Below are 21,120 nucleotides of genomic sequence, written 5' to 3'. Positions count from 1 at the left end.
AGTATTGACGTGGTCTTTCAGGTCTGCTGGTATAGCAGCTCAGCCTTGTGCTGAATAATCACAGACACAAAAGGTTTTGAACTGTATGTATTGAATGTGTCATAAACTCTACAAATTTGATGACAGTTTGTTGTTGAGACAGTACTTGTTGAGAAAATGGTCATCATACATGAGCATGGCACCTTCAATGTTATGAAACAGCCCAAGGCGCTTCACTGGAATATTATAAAACATCAGTCAGAATTATTCCCATGCATGGATAAATGTTCTGTCCAGTGAGATTCACGGTGCCAAATCCATCATGGTTCAGAACAGTTTTTCTCATGCAATCTCCCACTTTTCACCTTAATATTTATGCAAGTGGCCTCTTTGGCACCAGGACAGGCAGAAGCACACATCACTGATAGTATCTTGTAGTTTTATGCCAGTGGCACCATAGTTATGGTGACTATACTATCTCAGACTCTTCAGGCTAGATACTGGCCCTGACATTTTTCTCATTCATAAGATGTGGGTATCGCTGGCTGTTTCAGCACTTATTGCCCATACCTACTTACTCAGAGGCCAGTTCAGAGTTAACCACATTGCTTTGGGTCTGGAGTCACATGTAAGCCATACCAGGTCAGGATGGCCAATTTCCATCCCTGAAGGACACTCATGAATCAGATGGATTTTTCTGACAATTGGCAATGGTCATCGATGGGTTTTTAATTCTAGATTTTTATTGAATTAAATTTTCACCATCTGCCACGGTGAGGTTTAAATCCAGGTCCTGAGATCATTACTTTGGGTTCTTGATTAGTAGTCTAGCAATAATACCACTGGACCATCACCTACTTTGTAATGTTGTGTTAGTGTCACAGATGACATGACCCAAAAAGACACATTACCTCCATGTTTTAAGGCTGGAGAAGTGTTAGTGGACAAGATAGTGGGGATGTGAGCTGTCACTTTTCAAGTGGACAGATGCATGAAGCCATGGCAGCAGACACAATCAACCTAGACACTGATAACAGTCGGGATCAGTGATATGCTCTGGGCTAAAAGGTACGCACTGGTATAAGTAGATGATGATCTGGGCTCCAAAGGGATAAGAGACACCATCTTCTCTTTGTTTCCTCATGTTCACGATCCACTGCTCACTCTACATTTGCCACTGCACACATATCTCATCAAGGCTCATGGTCTACAACACTCAGTATTGAAAGCCTCATGTTCACTCAGGACTCGCATCAACCTATCCTCCTAAACGATGAACCTTTCCTGCTCTGTGTGCTTCCTACTCACTCACTGGAACATTTTACCTATCCTGCTCCTGCATTATCACTAGCTGATCTTCCTTCACTTCCATAAGACTGAATCCCTATCCTTGCCTCATTTCAGCACAAATTGGCCAAGAGGTAAGATTAGATTCCCTACAGTGTGGAAACAAGCCCTTTGGCCCAACAAGTCCACCACTGACCCTCCAAAGAGTAACCTACCCAGACCCACTTCCCTCCAACCAATGCACCTAACACTATAGGCAATTTACCATGGCCAATTCACCTGACCTGCACATCTTTGGACTGTGGGAGGAAACCAGAGCACCCGGAGGAAATCCACGCAGACACGGGGAGAATGTGCAAACTCCATACAGACAGTCACCCGAGGCTGGAATCGAACCTGGGACTCTGGTGCTGTGAGGCAGCAGTGCTAACCACTGAGCCACTGTGCTGCCCCAAAGACCGGCGGGTGGGACAGGGGTGAGGAAAGGATGGTGAACTTCAGGTTTATCTCTCCTTTCAAGGGACAGAGCAGGACTGCTCATGTGGAGATGAGACTTTAATGATAAACTAACCCAAAAAGATTTATTGTGCTCTCTTGCACTACTCTTCCATTCCCACCAATGTTAACTCATCTTTAATCAAGCTTTTATTCCTCTTGCAGAACAAATTCCCACTGTTCACTTTTGCAGGCATGAGCAGTAACCAGTGAATCTCTGCTGAGAATAGGCCAGTATTGGAGATTCTCAACTCCAACTCTATTCTGAAGGGGAAACCCTGCATCTGGGCTGGACACTCTCAGCAAGTTTGGACCTTCTGCACTCAAGTCCACCTGGGGTATAACTGCTCAAATCATCCAGGCCAATATCGCCAACAAAGCAGAAACACTGGACCCTCCACACTATGGAAGGATGAGACTGCACTTAAACATAGTGGAAGGGAGAAGAAAGAATAACATACTTGGGACATAGCTGGCTGGGGTGATACATCATCACAAATAACCAATGATGGATCATCGCTTCATTCTTCAAATGTATGTTTTGGTGTCATTTTTGCCTTTCACACCCAGACAAGTCTTCCGAGATATGAAAAGACTGTTCAGACATCCCAGCGACTTAAATGAGCGAAAATAAGGTAGTAGGGTAAAACAATGCAGAAAGGCTATTCCAGAACTTGGGCTTGAAGAAACTGAAGGGTAGCCATTCATAGTGGAGGGATTAAAATCAAGAATTAGAGTTAGAAACCAGATTAGGAGGAAATATTGGATTGCAAGGCTGGAGTAAATTATGAAATTGATTATCAGAGAAGAGACTATAAATCAAAATAATTGGCCTTTGAATGAATGATTAGTGCAACAGGCTCAGTAGTTATTTGTCCAAGCCAGTAAACATCAATGTGAAACTAGAGTAATCTTTGAAATCAGCCCTTAAATTAAACATTGCTCAGTTTCTTTGTTCTCATCACCCAAGCATCACCGATTAATTAGCAATTAGCTGCAAGAGCATCCTAATCTATACCAGAAATGGTACCAAATTTTGAGCAGATGAAATTTTCATATTCTGTACAACCAAGAGCGTCGTGAAACTCTATGCTTTTTCTTGTTTCAGATAAGGGGCTTTTCTCCTGAGAATGCAGAGGCTATTAACCTCAAAACTTTCCAATTCAGAAACAACACTCAAGTCAAGTCAAGTGAAGATTCGTCCATCATTGAGAATAACCTGGTGCTGAAAGGCAAATCAGGGTAGGCCCAATACCCTTAACGGTAAGTTCCTTTGGAGTGTTACTGAACAAAGAGACTTAGAGGGGTGGTTCATAGTTCCTTGAAAGTGGAAATGCAGGTAGACAGGGTAGTGAAGAAGACTTCTGATATTCTTGCCTTTTTATTGGTCAGCGTATTGGGTATAGGAGGTGGAAGTCATCTGTACAGGACATTGGTGAGACCCTTGTTGGAATATTGCATGCAGTTCTGGTCTCCCTGCTACAGGAAGGATATTGTGAAACTAGAATGGGTTCATAAAAGATTTATAATGAAATTGTCAAGGTTGGAGGGTTAGAGCTATGGGGAGGGGCTGAATAGACTGAGGCTATTCGCCCAGAGTATCAGAGGCTGAGGGGTGACCTTATGGAGGTTTCTAAAATCACGAGGGGCATGGATAGGGTAAATACACAAGGTATTTTCCCCAGGGTGGGGGGAGTCCAAAACTAGACCGCATATGTTGAAGGTGAGGGCGGAAAGATTTAAAAGGGGCAACCTTTTCACACAGAGGGTGGGATATGTATGTAATGAGCTGCCAGAGGAAGTGATGGAGGCTGGTACAATTACAGCATTTAAAAGGCATTTGGATGGGTATATGAATAGGAAGGGTTTAGAGGGACATGAGCAAAATGCTGGCAAATGGGACTAGATTAATTTAGGGATATCTGGTCAGCATTGACGAGTTGTTTCCATGCTTTACATCTCTGTCACTCTCCAATTATCTGAGATGGAATGGATCAAAAAGTTTTGTAAGCTTCTATCTCTTCCTACTGCTGCTTCAGGTATTTTTTGAAAAACAGTTCCTCCCAGCGCTAGAATGTCCACGCAGAAACCCTCTGTTGCATTAGCTATGATAAAGATCATGTTTTTGCATTGATGGATTACTTCAGACTGATTTCTGCTCTTGCCCTCTGGTTAACTGTCAGCTATTCCTCACACTCATTGCACATTCATTGCCACTTTATGTTCGCACATATCGTAGTCCATTTTCACAGCTGTTGAGTTGTAATTAAAATGGCAAAAAAAACCAGGCACCACAAAAACAGCTGACCATTCAAGGGTGTCTTTAGGATGAGAAGTTTTGCCATATTTAAATTTTAATCTATAGGTTTGTTCTGTATTTGGTCACTTCAATGGTACAAATAAAATTGCACAAAGACCTAAATGGGAATTGAAAACCGAACATACAAAACAGGTCGCACAATTTCTGCAATGAAGAGAGGTTCAATAAACATGCTTTCCTTTAGATTATTTAATATTATTGTATAGAAAGTTGTGAAATCAGATTGCATTTCACAGTTCCTCCCAGCACAAATGACTGCAGTGTCTGTATACATAGAGTATAGTTGGGGATGGTATAAAGAGGGAGGGAGATGCTTTCTGGTGTATTAACCACGGAAGTCGGCAGAGGTGGGATACAAAGGCAGAGAAGGTCTGATAATGGTGGTGAGGATTGGGCCTCCAGAATTAGACAATAGACAATAGATGCAGGAGTAGGCCATTCAGCCCTTCGAGCCTGCACCGCCATTCAATATGATCATGGCTGATCATTCCCAATCAGTATCCTGTTCCAGCCTTACCTCCATACCCCTTGACTCCACTATCTTTAAGAGCTCTATCCAATTCTTTCTTAAATGAATCCAGAGACTGGGCCTCCACTGCCCTCTGGGGCAGAGCATTCCACACAGCAATTGTGACAGCAATTGTGACCAGCTCTTTAACGACTTAAAAACAAAATCAGAAATTGCTGGAAAAGCTCATCAGGTCTGGCAACATCTGTGCAAAGAAAGTAGGGTTAATGTTTTGGGTCCAATGACCCTTCTTCAGAAGTATTCCTTCCCTGAGATTTTTTTTCCCAGAACTTCCTGGTTTTGTTTCTGATTTCCAGCATTCGCAGTTCTTTTGCTTTTTTACCTTTAAGGACATGGCTTGTTGTGAAATTAATTATCTCATCTGGGTAGTTTTCAGTATTGTTTTGTCTGAAAAGGAATTTAAAGCATTTCCCTGAGGCAAGATTGGAGACAGAAGGGGACATTTAATCTCACAGGAGGATGCCATTGGGAACAATACCATCTCCTCACTATTTCCTTGATAAAGTCCAGGCAGGAAGTATCACAGATTGTGTTACCATTGCAAACCAACTGAGGGCCTGAGATGTGGACAGCATGTCCATCCACAGGATCCTTAATCCCAGTGTAGGCCCACTACTGGCCGGTTAAGATCCTGAGAGGGAATTAATACAGTTGGTCTTCCCAAAACAAAGGTGATGAGATGCTCAACTCTCCCACTCTGCACTGGGAGTAAAGGTCCCTGTAACAGAGTTTAAGTCCTACCCAGTGAATCTATTGTTTATATTTTTGTATTGTTAAGAAGGTGCTTCCATTGTCGGGTATTCACCATCTCTCCCAACCTTCCGATCTCCAATGTTGAACGCTCTGTATTCAGCAAAGGTTAATGAATTTTGGGCACGACATGACATCAAACTCTTCTCCCCTCGTGTTCTCCTCCGTGTCCATTTTCTTTAGACATGGGTCCTGTCCCTGTCCCACAGACCCCTTTGCCCAGATCTAACATTCTCCCTCCACCTGGACCCCTCTCTCTGGCCTTTTATTTGCACTTAATCTATTCACTGAGAACTGTTGACATGACATTGGTTGCCTCAATTTCTCTGACCTCCCCCCCCACCCAATCCAACCTATCCCCTTCCAATCTGACTGTACTCCGTGTGCTTAGATCCAACCCTGACTTTGTTATGAAGCCTGCTGATAAGGGTGGTGCTGTTGTAGTCTGGTGGACTAACCTCTGCATTGCAGAGGCTGAGCGCCAACTCTCAGATACGTCTTCCTATTCCCCGGACCATGACCCAACCATGGCACATCCGGACATTGTATAAACTATGATCGCTGACCTCAATACATCTGGGGATCTCCTCTGCACTGCCTCCAAGCTGGTAGCCACCCAGCCCCACACAGCTCATTTCTACCTCCTTCTGAGAATTCACAACTTTGGACTGCCTGGGAAGACCCATTGAATCTGCCTGCTCCTGCCCCACAGAACTCATCTCTTCCTACCTTGACTCAGTCTCTTCTCCTTTGGTCCAGTCCCTGCCCACTTACATCCGTGATTCCTCTGACACTTTACACCAGTTTCTGAATTTCCAGTTCCCAGGTTCCAGTTGTCTCCTGTTTACCATGGATGTGCAATCCCTTTACACGTCCATCCCTCACCAGGATGGTCTTGAGGCTCTCTGTATCTTCCTGGAGCAAAAGCCTGAACTTTCCTGACCCACCACCACCCTCCTCCACGTGGCTGAGCCCGTCCTCACTCTGAACAACTTATCTTTTAATTCGTCTCATTTTCTTCAGCTCAGAGGGGGTACATCCAAGAGCCCCAGTTAAGTGTCTCTCTTCATGGGGAATGTGGAACATTCTTTGTTCCAGTCCTATTCCAAACCCCGCCCATAAATGTTTCTCCGATATGCCAATCATATCAAAGGTGACGTTACCCTCTCTCATCTGGAACTAGAAAAGTTCATTGATTTCTTCCAATTTCCACCTCATCCTCACTTCTACCTGGTCTATCTCTGACTCCTCTCTTCCCTTTCCTGACATCTCTGTTTCCTCTTCTGTGGATAAACTGGCTACTAATAACCACTTTAAACCCACCAACTTCCATAGCTACCTGACTATACATCCTTGCTTCCTGCTTCCTGTAAAAGCTCCGTTCTATTCTCTCAGTTCCTCTGTCCCTGTCACATATGTTCTGATGAGGCCAAATTCAACAAGGGAGCCTCCAAAATGTCCATCTTATTCCTCAGCCAAGGATTCCCCAGCACCTTTGTTGACAGGACTTTCAACCGCATCCAATCCATCTTCCACACTTCCACCCTAACTCACTCACTTCCTTCCTGCAACAGCAATAGGGCTCCCCTTGCCCTTATCTACCATCCCATCAGCATCCACATCCAGAAGGTCATCAGCTGCCATTTCCACCACCTCCAGTGAGATGCCACCACCAGACACATATTTTCCCTCCCCACCCTTGTCTGCCTTCTACAAGGACCATTTCACCCAGGTCACCCTGGTCCGCATTTACTTCACTCCCAACATCCCTCCGCAGCCCCATGGCACCTTCCCCCCAAAACGCCGAAGGTGTAACATCTGCCCATTTACCTCCTCCCTCCTCAGTAGCTAAGGGCCCAAATACCTTCCAGGTGAAGCAGCTCTTTACCTGCACTTCCCACAATCTAGTCTACTGCATTCGCTGCTCACAATATGGTCTCTTCTACCTTGGAGAAACAAAGCATAGATCGCAGAACACCTACTTTCTGCCCACAGAAATGACCCTGAGCTTCCAGTTGCCTGTAACTTTAACATATCACCATGCTCCCTAACCAACTTCTCTGTCTCAGGCTTGCTGCAGTGCTCCAGCAATGCTCAGCACAAGCTGGAAGGACAACACCTCATTTTCTGCTTGGGGACCCTGTGTCCCTCCAAACTCAATGTCGAGTTCAATAACCTTAGGGCCTGAACTCTCCCATATACTAGCCCCAAACTCCATACAACTGCTAACAGTCTCCATTAACAGGTATTCACTCTCCTAGCCAGATCATTATCCACTTCTTTGACTGTCCAACTGTTCTTCTCTCTCTTTGGACTGTATCCCTACCCATCCTTTACTCGTTATCCCCTTCCGCCACCCTGTCTTCTGCACATAAACCAGCAGTTTTCCTAGCTACCATTAGTTCTGAGGAAGGGTCACCAGACCTGAAATGTTAAGTCTGATTTCTCTTTACAGATGCTGCCAGACCCGCTGAGCAACACCTGTTTTTGCTTCCATTATTAATAAAGTTTTGAGGACTTGTATTTAAAAGATAGAAGAAATTAGCTAATTTAAAAGGCTGTAAGATGTCTGAAAGATGATTACTGGAAAGATACTTTGGATTATTTTAAAACTTGCTGAAAGAGAAATTAAGCCAAGTGAACAGCTGGAGTCTTATAGATTGTGGGAAGTTATGTGTCTGGGTTTATGGTTGTAAAGAAGTTTGAGTTCTTTTAGATCATTCGGAAAGGTCAGTTTGGGTACAGCCTGCTAAGAGAGAAACCACTCAAGTTACCTTTTTTAACCTTTGTAACCTGTTGAAAATCCAGTGTGAGAAATGAAAAATACCGAATGCAGCCATTCTGCTGAGAAGCTTCTGGAAGACATTCTCCAAATCTGTTGAACGAACAATTTCTGAAAAGATCTTAGCGATAACTGCAGATGGCTAATTACACCAATCTATGTGCACCAGGACACCAGAGTAAAAGCCATCTGGAACATTTCATATCTTATCCTTCTTTAAGAAATATTTGGCCAAAGCAGGTTTTTTTTAAAATCAAATTCTCTGCAGAGAAAGTTTTATTTTATTTAATGTGTATGTGAACATATCTGTATTAGGTTATATAGAAAGGTTAAATTCTTTTCTTTCCTATTTCAAACTGTGTCAATCAGCTTTACACGTTTGTTGAGCAAATCTTGTTTTTACAATAAATCAGTCTTTTTGATGTTTATTAAACAAACCCTGTGTACAGAACTTCATTGTACACTGAGACTAATAGTACCATATAATTGGCCATACCAGTAAGTGAATAAAACAGTTCATTAAATGTTGTGACGAGTGGAACTTGAGAAAGATAGTGCACTCCTCCAACTTCAGTCCTATCAGTATCCTGAATGGAAAACGGCGATTAAACACAGACGTGCCTGACCTAATTGCATCTAAGTTAATTCTCATAAAATCTTTTAACAAATTGTAGCTCCACATAAAAAGTCATGTTATCATTCTACTTCCTGGAAAAATCAACAAAGGGGAGAACTGTAGGTAATTTAGACATTCTTCTGTGAAGACCTTTTTCCCGATCCCTTGTAGGAAATCGGAATCACTGAGTATTATCGAGAAATAGTTTACGCCAGCCTCGTTATGCCATTAATATTTCAATTTCCAGGAAACCATCTAGTGCCTCTTTGAAGGCTTGTAAACAGTGACTTTACCTCCTGCAGAATCTGGCTTTGTAGTTGCCAGTCAGAAGCGTGTTGCCAAGTAATTATCCTCCTCAGTTGTGAAGCCATTGTCTCCATGATTTCTGCTTTGATTCCAGAGGAAAGCAAGTTCTGGTGAGCTCCAGTGAACATAGAGACTGATTTTCCATTGGCAGACAGTCATATTGCAAGCACAGATGGGAGTTGAGCCAATGGAACCCCATTATCACATTCCGAAGGAATTGTCTGGGAAATCTAATTTTCCTTTGAGCAGTTCCTTTCCACCTGGAACCCCTTCCTTAAGTATCCATAAAATGAAATGGATCTGATAACATTAAGTAAAATATTTACTCAGGAAAAGTTAGACAATTAAATTCATACTTTAACTCTTAATTAATTTAGACAGAACTCACACTTGCCTTATTTATAATGCCCAAATCCTGTTAAAATCCCAGATTCTGACACACCTTAGGGATGCACATGTTCCCAGTGAGCCCCGGCCCCGTGGGACCTGATTAACCAACTCATGCTCCAACCACCCTGGTAGCCTGGGGCTCAACTTCCCACACCCCAGGAGCCAACATGACCCACACCCAAACTACACCCCTAATCCCCAACCAGTCCCTGTTAAATGCTGGACCAAACCTCCAAGACCTCCACTGGACTGACCCAAACCCTAAACCCACTCTACTGCTATGACTCTAAATATATACCTGCCCTCTTGTCACATTGCACCTGGCACCATACACTGTCCTCTGTTGGTACTATAGTAAGTTGGCATCATACCCACTTGTCACCCGACTTAGCTGGTCCCCAGCCCCCTACCCATTTGCAACTAGTGTTTCCATTACCCGAACACCGCACGTACTTTATGTACGTACCCTTTGATATCAGTATTTGAAGTGGCTAGCCCTGTACTTTTCAGATTACAGCAGCTGACGCTGTGAAAAGGGGGCAAAATGTCAGACTTGAATTGCACCTCTGCATTCCTGAGGGAGATGTGAGCGGAATCTCTTTTTTGGGAATGCAGAGCTCCCTTTTTTTGTGAAAAAGGGCTGAAGTGGAAATCTGTGAGGGTTTGCCACTCATGAGAAAATCTGCCCCATTGTTTTGAAAATTATAGCCATCCTTTTACATAGTCTCCTTGGTTTAAAGCGTAGTCTTTCTATTTTTGTCCACAGTCCAAAAACAAAAGAAACAAAAGGTTTGGTTTTTACAATATTAAATAGTTAAATGCACTTAGAACAATCAGGATAAATCCTTCCTTTATTTTCTTTTCCCAATGTGCGCCTTGATAAACAGGTCCACCTCTCTGCTCTCCCATTTGCTGTAGCTTGCAAAATTCCACCCAAGGAAGTTCATAGTTTAAAGATTGAGAGCAGTTAAATGGAGTTATTCTTCCCTTGTGAGTAGAGTCCAGGATTTAGGATGTTTAAGAGGCAAAGCAGAAAACATTTCTTCACAAAAATGGGAGTAAACATCTGGGATTTTGGACCCCAAAAAGCTCTTAAAGTTCATTCAATTAAAAATTCCGAAAATGAGATTAATAAATTTTTGTTTGTTAAGAGATATGGACTAAGAAAGATAAATTGAGTTAATATATAGAGGAATTAACTTTTAATTCCAAATCCAAATTGGCTCAAAATTTTGATTGGTCAATCCTGTACCTAAATAATATTATTGACAATGACTGTTTCAGAGACTTGCAGAATCATGGTCTGAGCCTGAAATTACTTAAACTAGGCTAATTTGACAATTGGACAAAAAGATGCTATTACAACAGTTCAAATTCAGAGCTCTTCAAATCACACTTTGCAACAGTTAAATCATTCTGAAACATTTTTCCCTGGTGTGCATTTGGTGTAATAGTAATTTGTAAATCAACTAGTATGGATATGTGATGACCCAACTCCAGTGGGACTTGTGTTCAGATTCTCTTCTCCAGCAATAGCACTGGACCAGACAGCCCCTTCATATTTTGTGCATTAGCTGTTTTCAATCAACCTGTTCAAATAGGTTATGTCATACATCTGGGACAGGTGGGAATTCAAGCCAGGCCTTCTGGTTCAAAGTTAGGGACACTACCCCTGTGCTCCAGGAGTCCACATTTAGTGAAAGGGCTGGTGTAGCAAAATGAATTAACCCAAGATCAGCTAGTTGTGTTGCGCAGGGTACAATGGGCTGAAGCCTGTGATATCAAACCAAGAGAAGGTTTGTTCATGTTGTGCTGGTGTGATATTCCATCATGCCAGTCAGCAATCAATACACCCTTTGACATCAGTGAACTAGCATTGATATATGGAAAGAATGGTGAGATTAATCCATGTCGGTAATATGACTGTGTTCCATATTCTTAATCCCAAAATTGCAGTCGACCTAACTTAAAAACAGGTGACAAGGATTGTCCTTTAATTGACTGTCCATGACTATGTTTGAAGGTGGTCTATTTCTCTGTTGTTATGACCTTGAATAATGGCTTCTTCCTTCTGCTTATACCATCAGTGTTCACGTTATTGATGAGAATGGCAGCTGTCAGAACTCAGCAAAGTATGCCTGAGACAGGACAATGCCTGTGGTCCTGTGTTTTGAACATTTCTGCTGGCAATAACTCCTGGGCACATTTTTCACAACCTGGTCATGCAACAGTCCTTGTCCATTTTTGTAAGAAATATCTTGCAAATGTATTCATTTGGAACCTGTCCTAACTTATAGCCTAGTTAAGGCTGGAGAAATTCCTCTTAATGAATGTCAAGAGCATGATCCTTCAATACTTCTTTGGCAAAACCATTTATTTTGAATGCTCAAAATAATGACGCAGATCATATGTGTCATTGCAATAGGAACCTTTTCCTGTTTTACTTGAATGTCACAGATCTCCCTGTCACTGGTGACTGGGCTACTTCTTTAAAAAAGTGGAATACTGCAAATACATTAAAAACATAAACCATTATTCTCTGACTTTATTTCATTTTTTAAAAAAGATGCGCTATTATTCTGGTTTATGAGCAGAATGTATTCAATATTATCAACCATCAATACAAATAGTAATTTAATATTTAAAATGGAATATACTAATTACTTCATGACTATCTTCATATGACATAATACTGTAGATATGTTTTTCATAAAGTACAAGTTTGTCAACTGTGTGATGGTGACATAGTAGACACATAATTTGGAGAGCTGGCTGAATATCCAGTCATGGATTCAAATCCACCCACACCAGCTGGTGAAACATAAATTCAATTAGTTAACTTTTTAAACAAATCTTGGTTTCAGATGCTGGTGAAACTATCATTGACTGTCTTGAAACAAAATGTTTCCTTACATCCAGTGGGGAAGGAAATCACTCGTCTTTACCAGATCTAGCCTCTAGGGAACTCCAAATGTGGTTGATTTCTAACTATGATCTAAATAAGCGTAGGAAGCCACTCAGTTGTATAGAAACCCCTACAGAAAATAATAAAATGAATAAAACCAGATGGATTCACTGGTAAGCTTCCTTGAGTAGCAGTACCATGGACTTATCTTCATGAAATGGACAGTTGTGGTTTAATAAGGCAGCTCAGTATCAGAAGGGCAACAAATGCTGAACTTTCACTGATTTGGTACGAGGAAATCTTTTAAAAGTGGGTCAGCTATTCACACTTCCACATTGTCAGCATTGTAACCTCTGCTGCCAGCTTGCTTGTGGATTTTTGTGAATGGAGTGCTCCACTTCTTTGGTCTAGCTTGTAGAGGTCTTGAGAGTTCCTAGTGGTTAATACAAGTGCGAGTTTGTGTACTACATGTTGTGAATTGAAACAGAAATATTTACCAGAACAACTCCTGCTCTTTGTTCATCAGTGCCATTTACACACTCCAGAACAGTCACATGCAGCTTTGATTTTGAACAATGCAGTACTTCTTCAATATTGGAGTTTGCATTTGACTGAACCTTGAATTCATAATCTTCGTACACAGTTATTGGAACATACTCAAATGGGGGAAGGCTTTAGATGCTCAAGGACAATCGGTAGCCTATTTCAGACTGGAATTTGAGCTATAGGGAGAGGTTGAATAGGCTAGGGCTGTTTTCCCTGGAGTGTCGGAGGCTGAGGGGTGACCTTATAGAGGAATGGGATTGTGGGAGATATAGCAGTTTGGATCAGTAATTGGCTTGCTGAAAGAAGACAGAGGGTGGTGGTTGGTGGGGAATGTTTATCCTGGAGCCCAGTTACCAGTGGTGTACCGCAAGGGTCGGTGTTGGGTCCACTGGTGTTCGTCATTTTTATAAACGGCCTGGATGAGGGCGTAGAAGGGTGGGTTAGTAAATTTGCAGATGACACTAAGGTCAATGTGGTGTTGTGGATAGTGACGAAGGATGTTGTAGGTTACAGAGAGACATAGATAAGCTGCAGAGTTGGGCTGAGAGGTGGTTAATGGAGTTTAATGCGGACAAGTGTGAGGTGATTCACTTTGGTCGGAGTAACCGGAATGCAAAGTACTGGGCTAATGGTAAGCTTCTTAGTAGTGTAGATGAGCAGAGAGATCTCGGTGTCCAGGTACACAGATCCTTGACAGTTGCCACCCAGGTTGACAGGGTTGTTAAGAAGGCATACAGTGTTTTAGCTTTTATTAATAGAGGGATCGAGTTCCAGAACCATGAGGTTATGCTGCAGCTATACAAAACTCTGGTGTGGCCGCACTTGGAGTATTCTGTATAATTCTGGTCACCGCATTATAAGAAGGATGTGGAAGCTTTGGAAAGGGTGCAGAGGAGATTTACTAGGATGTTGCCTGGCATGGAGTGAAGGTCTTACGAGGAAAGGCTGAGGGACTTGAGGCTGTTTTCGTTAGAGAGAAGAAGGTTGAGAGGTGACTTAATAGAGACATATAAGATAATCAGAGGGTTAGATAGGGTGGACAAAGAGAGCCTTTTTCCAAGTATGGTGATGGTGAGCACGAGGGGGCATAGCTTTAAATTGAAGGGTGATAGATATAGGACAGATGCCAGAGGTAGTTTCTTTACTCAGAGAGTATGGAATGCTTTGTCTGCAATGGCAGTAGATTCGCCCACTTTAAGTACATTCAAGTTGTCATTGGACAAGCGTATGGACGTACATGGAATAGTATAGGTTAGATGAGTTTCAGATTGGTATGCCAGGTCGGTGCAACATTGAGGGCCAAAGGGCCTGTACTGCGCTGTAATGTTCTATGTTCTATGTTTATAAAATCATGAGGAGTATGGATAGGATAAGTGGACAAAGTCTTTTCCCTGGGTTTGGGGAGCCCAGAACTAGAGAATATGGGTTTAGGGTGAGAGGGGAAAGATATAAAAGAGACCTAAGGGGAAACTTTTTCACGCAGACGATGGTACGCATATGGAATGAACTGCCAGATGAAGTGTTAGAGGCTGGTACAATTGCAACATTTAAGAGGCATCTGAATGGGTATATGAATTGGAAGGGTTTGGAGGGATATGGGCTGGGTGCTGGCAGGTGGGACTAGATTGGGTTGGGATATCTGGTCGGCATGGATGGGTTGGACCGAAGGGTCTGTTTCCGTGCTTGTATATATGACATTATGAATCTATTGAGTCGGTTGGGCACTTTTATTTATAATTTATGAATGACTTTCTGGTGATCTAGACATTTCACTTCTTCAAATGTGATACTAAAAGATTGCTTCCTACTTAGCGTTATCTCTGTTAATGGTATTGATAATTCCTCTTTGAAAGATAAAGGATTTAAATATTGCTGGGGAACTAGAGTCGACTCATCATCTGGCAATAAATCAAATCTGCTGCATCAATTTGTTCAGCCAGCTGCTTTGCTGAGATTCTTCAATGAATTTAAATGAATTGTTCAGCTTGTTTTTGTTTTCAGGATTTGCTTCTTCTGGCAAATCTTTGCTGATTTTTGTTAACTGCATTTTCCTCAATGAAAACAGTGCCAACATAGAGTCATACAATTATACAGCTTGGAAAATACCCTTCAGTCCGAGTTGCCCAAGCCAATCAGACAGCCTAAATTAATCTAGTCCCACCTGCAGTACCCGGCCCATATCCCTCCTAACCCTTCCTATTCTTATATCCATCCAGATGCCTTATAAATATTGTAATTGTACCAGCCTCCACCACTTCCTCTGGCAGCGCATCACAAACTCACAAAACCCTCTGCATGAAAACTTTGTCCCTCAGGTCTCTTTCAAATCTTTTTCCTCTCACCTTAAATCTATGGCCTCTAGTTCTGGACTCCCCCACACTTGGGAAAAGATCTTGGCTATTTACCCTAACCATGCCCCTCACGATTTTATAAACTTTTATAAGATCACCCCTCAGCCTCCAATGCTCCAGGGAAAACAGCCCCAGCCTATTCAATCTCTCCTTATAGCTCAAACCCTCCAACCCTGGCAACATCCTTGTAAATCTTTGCTGAACTCTTTCAAGTTTTACAACATCCTTCCTACAGCATGGAGACCAGAGTTGCACATAATACTCCAAAAGTGGCCTAACTAATGTCCTGTACAGTTGCAACATGACCTTGCAATTCCTTTAATCAATGCACTGACCAATAATGGCAACCATACGAAATGCCTTCTTCACTATCCTATGTACCTGTGACTCTATTTTCAAGGAACTTTGAGCCTGCACTCCAAGGTCTCTTTGTACAGCAACACTCCCCAGCACCTGGCCATTAAGTTTATAAGTCCTGCTCTGACTTGCCTTGCCAAAATGCAGCACCTCATAAATTAAACTCCATCTGGCACTCCTGGGCCCATTGGCCTATCTGATCAAGGTCCCATTGTACTCTGAGGTAACCTGCTTCACTGTCCACTACACTTTCAATTTTGGTGTGATCAACAAGTTTATTAACAATACCTCCTGTGCTGACATCCAAATCATTTATATAAATGAAGTAAAGCAATGGGCTCAGCACCGATGCTTTTGATACACCACTGGTCACAGGCCTCCAGTCTGAAAAGCAACCGTCCACCACCATCCTCTGTCTTCTACCTTCGAGCCACTTCTATCTCTAAATGGCTAGTCCTCCCTGTGTTCCATGTGATCTAACCTTGCTAACCAGTCTACCATGAAGAACCTTGTTGAATGCCTACCTGAAGTCTATACGGATCATGTCCACTGCTCTGCCCTCATCAGTCCTCTTCGTTACTTCTTCAAAACATTCAATCAAGTGCGTGCGACATGATTTCCCACGGCACAAAACCATGTTGACTATCCCAAATCAGAACTTGCCTTTCCATATATATGTACATCCTGTCCCTCAGGATTTCCTCCAACAACTTGCCCACTACTGATGCCAGGCTCACTCATCTATACTTCCCTGGCTTTTCCTTACCACCTTTCTTAAATAGTAAGACCACATTAGCCAACGTCCATTTTCCAGCTCCTCACCTGTGGCTACTGATGATACAAGTATCTCAGCAAGAGGCCCAGCAATCATTTCCTGAGCTGCCCACAGAGTTCTAGGGTATACCTGATCAGGTCCCAGGGGTTTATTCACATTTATGTGTGTTAAGCGAGCCACCACCTCCTCTTTTGTACTATGGACATTTTTCAAGTTGTCATTATTTATTTCCCCAAGCTCTGTATCTTCCATATCCTTCTCCACAGTAAACACTGACATAAAATACTCATTTAGTATATCCCCTATCTCCTGTGGTTTCATGCGTAGGCTGCCTTGCTGATCTTTAAGGGGCTCTATTCTCTCCTCAGTTACCCGTTTGTCTTTAATGTATTTAGAGAATCCCTTTGGATTCTCCTTAACCCTCTTTGCCAAAGTTATCTCATGTCCTCTTTTTGCTCTCCTGATTTTCCTCACTGCCTTTATACTCTTCTAAGAATTCATATGTCCTGCAGTTATAGTCATTTTTCCTGTTAACAGTATAAAACTGTTTTCTTATGTTAATGTAGATAATCTCAATGGAATCTTCCTTTTCTTTACATTCTGCAATGAGTCTAGGAAACATAGGAAATCTTTTCCTAGTTGCCTTTTTGATAACAATTTGTCTCTGTACCAGTTGTTCTCTAGAATTGTCAAAATCTTTCTGGTATCATAAAACATCAGCAAGGAAATTTCCTGATCACTATCATGCACTGAACCTCCTTGGCTGATGGATCAGTGTCTTCCATGTTGAGCACTACTTGAAGGAGTACTGATGGTGGCACTGTCACTCTAGATGGGGGACAAATCTTCGTAACCAAAACTGGGTCAGTAACGCCTTTATTAATTGAACTGGTCAAGTCCTAAAGGACACGGTTACTGGACTGTGAATGTGGCACATGTCAAAGTAACTAACATGAGGAAAAAACACTCTTGACCTCATCTTCACTAATGTATTTACTGTAGATGCTTTTCCTCATGTCTGTTTTGTTAAGAATGACCACCTTGGGGAGTCAAAGTCCCATCTTCACATTGAACATACCTTACATCCCATCACTGGGTATATGAATAGGAAGGGTTTGGAGGGATATGGGCCTGGTGCTGGCAGGTGGGACTAGATTGGGTTGGGATATCTGATCAGCATGGACGGGTTGGACCGAAGGGTCTATTTCCATGCTGTACATCTCTTTGACTCTATGACTCTATGACACTGTGCTAAATGAGGGAAATTTTGAACATATCCAGCAATTTAAGAGTTGGCACCCCTGAGGCTCTGTGGTCCAAGCTTATCAGCAGTGTTGTGTCAACCACAGTCTCAATCTCATGGCCCAGCGTGTCCCCAATTTAACCATTGCTGTCAAACCAGGGGATCAAACCTGTTTCAATAAAGAGCACAGGAGCAGCACCAATCGCATCCAAAATGAGATATTGACGTCTGAAGCTACAACACAGGAATACTTGTGTGCCAAACACCATAAACAGTGAATATTACTAAACAATTCCATAACTAGAAGATGAGATATAAGCACTGCAGTCCCTGATACATCTAGATGTAAATGATAGCAGAGAACTAAACAACCCACTAGAGGAGGAATCCCCAGAAATATCCCCATTCACAATAGTCAGGAAGCTCAGCACATCAGGGCAAAACATTAGGCTGAAGCACTTACAACAATCTTCAGCCAGAAGTGCCAAGTGGATGATTCATTTCAGCTTCCTCTAGAGGTTCCCAGCATCACAAGATGCTAGTATTTCGCCAATTTAATCCACCTTACATGATATCAAGAAAATGCGATAAGCACTGAATAGTGCAAAGGCCATGGGCTCAGACAAAATTCCAGAAATGGTACTGAAATCTCCATTGGTTTGAGTTATAGGTGGCACAAAGGAAGATGATTGTGGTTGTCAGTTAGAAGTCAGTCATCTCAGTCCCAGAATTCCTCAGGGTAGCGACTTTGGACCAATCATCTTCAGCTGCTTCATCAATGACCTTCCTTCCATTATAAGGTCAGAAGTGAAGATGTTCATTGATGATCACGCGATGTTCACTTTCCTCAGATACTGAAGCAACATACGACCAAATGCAAATTCAGATGATGTTCAAGTTTGGGCTGACAAGTTGCATGTAATTTTCACACCACACAATGGACAGTCATTGACCATTTCCAACAAGAGATATTCTAACCAACACTCCTTTGACATTCAACAGCATTACCATGAATGTGGAATTGTTACTAGACTAATAATCAAGAGATCCAAATCAATAGTCTGTGTCTATAAGTTCAAATCCCACAATGGAAGATGCTGATATTTGTTATATAAAGTAGGTATGATCTGAAAGGTATAGCTGACATCACAAGATAAGCTGTAGCCATCAGAATATGAAATACTCTTCCTGTGAAGAGCTAAATACTTAGCTCCAAATTGTTGTGCACAAGAATGTTACAGTAGTAGTAACATGCACTTATTCTTAAGTATATTATGAGGTCTGACAAAGCACTTTTGTGTGTATTTCAGATGTAATGTAACTAGCTGTTAAGTATAATGTAATGAACCTATACAGTTATGAAGAATAGGCCTATCTCCTGCCAAAGACATCCTTCCCTATTTGGATCCAGAAACTTTAACTAATACTTAGAAGATTTGGTGTCAGTGAATCTATCCAATTCATTGCAGATGTTTCCAATATACAACAGGGCAGAGCTTGTCTGTCTATGAACTATGATTCTCTGAGAATAACTATGTCCCAGAAGCCACCATCATTATCCTTCACCAACTCTGTGGTATGTCCTGTCCAACCAACATGACAGATCCTCCAGTGGTTGTGACACAGTAGTATACAGAGTTAACATTGAATCTGAATCACATGAAATCTCATGGCATCAACTCAGAAATCCCTGACTGACTACCACCTAACTCTCACTTCCTCCCCTCAGCTGATGAATCAGTACTCCTCCATACTGAACACAGAATGTACTCTGGGTGGGAAACTTCAATTCCCATAATCAGTATGGCTCAGTAGCATCACTATTGTCTGAACTGGCTATGTACTCAAGGATATAGCTGCTAGACTGAGCCTGTAATCAGTGGTGTGTGAACCAACATGAGGGTAAAGCTTAATTGAGGTGGCATGGTGGCTTAGCGTTTAGTACTGCTGCCTCACAGCACCAGGGATCTGGGTTTGATTCCACCTTCGGGCGACTGTCAGTGTGGAGTTTGCACATTCTCCCTGGGTCTGCTTAGGCTTCCTCCAAGTACTCTGGTCTCCTTCCACAGTCCAAAGATGTGCAGGTTAGGTGGATTTGCCATGCTAAATCGCCCTTAATGTTCAGGGATGTCCAGGGATGTGCAGGCAAGCTTACAGGGATAGGATTGGGGTGGGTTTGGGTGGGATGCTCTTTGGAAGGTTGATGTGGATACGCAGGGCTGAATGGCCTGCTTCCACACTGTAGGGATTCTGTGATTCTACTTGACTCCATCCTCACTGACAGATCTGTCTGTCTATGTCAATAGGAGTGACTGTCACACAATTATTGTGGACATAATGTCCCGCTTTCGCACTGAAGATACACTCCATTGTGTTGTATGATACAACAACCATACTGAACAGGATAGGTATCAAACATCTCGCAGCTCAAGATTGGGTATGCGTGAGGTGCTGTATTCCATCCGCAGCAGCAGAATTTTACTCAACCATCGACAACGTCTTGGCCCAGCACATCAGCCATTGCCATCATGCATTCGGATCAACCCTAATTCAGTCGATAATATAGCAGGAGCTGCCAGGGCCAGCACCAGGCATATCGAAAACTAAGATTGAGTGAAGCTGCAATACAGGGCTACTTGTGTGCCCCACCACAGAAGCAGCAATAACAGTCAAGAATCAGAGACCAACTTAACATCCAGAGAGAGAGAGAGGGAGAGAGAGAGATAGGAAGAGAGAGGAAGACAGAAAGCAGCTTCAAAGATCGAGAGCCAAAGAGAGAGTGATTGCGTAAATCTCCAAGTGACTTGGGAAGTATTGTAAGTTTAAGGATTAGAGATAGTGCGTTTAGTATTAAAGGTTATAGTAACTTGTTTCCTGATGAAGTTGGAATTTCTTTTTATTGATACCAGCTTGTGTTCAGATTGATTAAACCACTTCAGTAGTGTGAGACACCTGGGCAAACTCATTCAAAACATTCTGGTTGGAGTTGTCCAACTTATTTTAACGAGGAACTAGACAACAACACATAAATAGTTGCAATGAAAGGTTGTGAGAGGGATGCAAGTGTTTTACAGAGAGATATAGATAAGTTGGGTAAGTGGGTGTAAAGTTGGCAAATGGAGTACCTTGTAGGAAATGTGAAGGTTGTTCATTTTGGAAGGGAGAACGAAAGAAAGGAATATTATTCAACTGGAGAAAAAACTCCAGAAAGCTACAACACTAAGGAACTTGGGGGAACTAGTGCACAAAATACCGAAAGCTAGCACACATTTACAGAAGGTAATCAGGAAGGGTAAAGGAATGTTGACCCCTTTTTCAAGAGGGTTGGAGTATAAGAATAGGGCAGTGTTACTGAAACTGTATAAGTTAAGCAATGAGAGCAGTTTTAGACCTTTTACTGAAGAAAATATGTGATATCATCAGAGATAGTTCAGAGACACTTCACGAGGATGATCCCCATTATGGAGGAATTGTGTTATGGGCAAATGT

The 21,120-nt window shown here is 42.2% G+C and overlaps 1 long non-coding RNA gene across 1 annotated transcript; it reads left to right on the top strand.

Annotated features, from left to right (window-relative positions):
* The first annotated feature begins 1,941 nt into the window (after positions 1-1,941).
* Positions 1,942-11,602, top strand: LOC140485719 (uncharacterized). The gene is made up of 3 exons (XR_011962416.1): positions 1,942-2,295; positions 2,870-3,024; positions 11,542-11,602. It is a non-coding gene; the product is annotated as an uncharacterized lncRNA (long non-coding RNA).
* The last annotated feature ends 9,518 nt before the right edge of the window (positions 11,603-21,120 follow it).

The sequence above is a fragment of the Chiloscyllium punctatum genome, chromosome 14 (genome assembly GCF_047496795.1).
Source record: "Chiloscyllium punctatum isolate Juve2018m chromosome 14, sChiPun1.3, whole genome shotgun sequence".
Taxonomy (NCBI): Eukaryota; Metazoa; Chordata; class Chondrichthyes; order Orectolobiformes; family Hemiscylliidae; genus Chiloscyllium; species Chiloscyllium punctatum.
The sequence above is the reverse complement of the archived record's forward strand: the minus strand, read 5'-3'. Positions and strand labels throughout refer to the sequence as shown.